Here is a 2803-nt window from a genome sequence, read left to right as displayed (position 1 = left end):
TATATATTACAGGTATAAAAGAACATATTATATACAATGTATTAGGTAATAAAATAAGTTTCATAAATAAAGAAAAGTTGTGGGGTTGTTTCTTGTTTGTGTGGTTTTGTTTGTTTGTTGTTATTATTTCTTTTGTTTTGTGTGTTTGTTTTTGTGTGTATGGGTGGGTAGAGTGTTTGTTGTTTTATGGCATTTTTTCCTTTGCTTGTTTCGTTATTTTGCTTTTCTCATTTGTGTAGGGTTTGTTTGCTAAGGCTTTTTTTTTGTGTTTTATTTTGTTGCTTTTTTCCTGTTCCATCCACCGACCCCTCCCACACACTGGATTCTTCCATCAAAAAAGTTTGTTTTGTTTAACCTCTTCCACCAAACGATCCATCTTAATTTATATCTAATCTAATCAAAACCCTGCATCCATATCAAGATTGGGCGGTAGTTAGCGCAGTGATAAAGCGCTCGTCGGTGGGCCCATTGAGCTATTTCTCGTCCTAGCCAGTGCACCACAAATTATATATCAAAGGCCGTGGTATATGTTGTTCTGTCTGTGGAGTGGTGTATATAACAGACATTTTGCTACAAATGGAAACAATATAGCGGGTTTCCTTTCTAAGACTGTATGTAAAAAATTACCGAATGTTTGACATCCAATAGCCGATGATTTATAAATAAATAAATGTGTTTTAGTGGTGTCATTAAACAAAACATACTTTAACTTTTTAATCACACCGTTGTATCCCTAAAGAACTATGGGGTATAATAGATGTCAGAAATACCTCTGGTATTGTGTCAATCACTTGAAGACAAACGGTATGAAGACGAGTAACAGCGAACAGACGGACACCGTGACACCGCTAGCAGATCCAGCTGAAAGACGTCATATATATTAAAACCAGTGGTGTATAGAGGATAATAAACGAGTTACCAGTTATTAACAAATTTGTATCCCGAGCGAAATAATTGTCACTTGTCACGAGCTTTATAATAACTGGTACCGAGTTTGTTATTCTATTTATTACCCCAGTTATTTGTTTTGAGTTTTTTGTTGTTGTTGTTGTTCTTTGTTGTTTTTTGTTTTTTTGGTTTTTTAAAGCCTTTATTTTCGATATAGGCTATATCGGCTACACATCCTTGTAGCCTATATAGAAACGACGTTAACTATGTTATTGTTCTGAGTATTGATTTAACTGTGTATTTTATTCACTGATAATTTTCAAAACCCAAAGTTCTATATATTCTTTAAAAAAAAAACGTATCATGAATTGCATTAAACTACCATTTTATTACAAGTTTAACACTGAAACCAGAAAGACGTAAACGTAAACGCTCTAAACTAGCTGACGTCATTGTGTATTGCTTTGCCAAATCGTGATGACGTCATACTTAGTACCGACAAAGTAATTGGTTTGTTGGCATCGAATCGTCCAGTAGTAGTGTACGTTAAAACCAATGCATGATAATTTCTCTGTGAGAAATTGTGATTTTTATTTTCCCCATTATGAGTGTCTGCTGGGGTAATAAACAAGATACTAATACATTTGCATGGAAACAAACCCAAACTCGGACAGGTTTTATATACAATTCAGACTTATGTCGGACGGTTTAAACACGCGTAAGGTAAGGCGATAAGAGTTGTCTCCCTTTGTTTACAATTTAGAAAGTTGAACATCTCCGTTAAAGTGACTGCAGTAAAACATACTAGTTACACCCTTTTCGGTGTTATTTTTTATGACATGTTATCAAAATGTTTGTGCGCTTTGTTTAATAGTTTGACTGTTAGTGTATTTTGTTTTTTAATTATAAAACCAGGTGTCTAAACTAGTAAGTTCGTTACGCGTTTTTTTTTTTGACAGGGCGTACGAGATTGTACGCCCCTCTAAAACCTGTATTTCCTGCGTCGAAGGATGGATGATGGACGGACGGATGGATGGATAGACGGATGGATGGATCATGGATAGATGGATGAATGGAGAGGAATGAATCGGCAGATGGATGGATATATGGATGGATGGATGGATGGATGGGTGGGTTGATGGATGGATGGATGGATGGATGGATGGGTGGGTGGATGTATGGATGGATGGATGGATGGATGGGTGGGTGGGGGTGGGTGTATGAATGGGTGGGTGGCAAGAAAGTGGAATGAATACACAATGATGTGGCTAGCTGGCTGGTTGGGTTGATCGGTACGAACTTTGACCCAATCGGATGTTATTTGGTTTGGTACTACCTACAATGCAGTGTATGAAAATAAATGTAATATGTAGCAATCATTTTAATTAATTACCTCGTGGCGTAGTCTTTGGTGGAACTGTTGTTCGTGGTGTTGGTGCAAGACTTGGCGGAACAGTAATTACTGAAATTGTAAACGTTATGAAATATGAACTAGACAATTGTAACACAAATTTTCAAAGTTCTTAGTTATGTCAATATTTGTGTTGATTATGTTTAGTTAAAGGGACATTCCTGAGTTTGCTGCAATTTTGAAGATATTATCGACTAACAGAGACTTTTTTACGTCTGCAATTGCATATCAAATATATTTTTCTGCATACAATATTAGTGGCTGTATATTAAACGTGTTTTTGATCGTTCTAATATTTGTACCATGTAAAAATTTATTTTATTTCCTAACAAATGATTTTGTTCGTACGTACGAAATTATCTGAAGACAAAATCCAGTTTGGGCGTCTTACAAATATCACGACGACCAGAAACACATTGAATATACAGACACTGATATTCTAAACAAGAAAATATATTTAATATGTAAGTTTAATCGTAGAAATATGTTTATTAGTTGGAAACA

This window comes from Gigantopelta aegis, chromosome 5, assembly GCF_016097555.1.
Source record: "Gigantopelta aegis isolate Gae_Host chromosome 5, Gae_host_genome, whole genome shotgun sequence".
In the NCBI taxonomy this organism is placed as follows: Eukaryota; Metazoa; Mollusca; class Gastropoda; order Neomphalida; family Peltospiridae; genus Gigantopelta; species Gigantopelta aegis.
Note: the sequence above shows the minus strand (reverse complement) of the source record.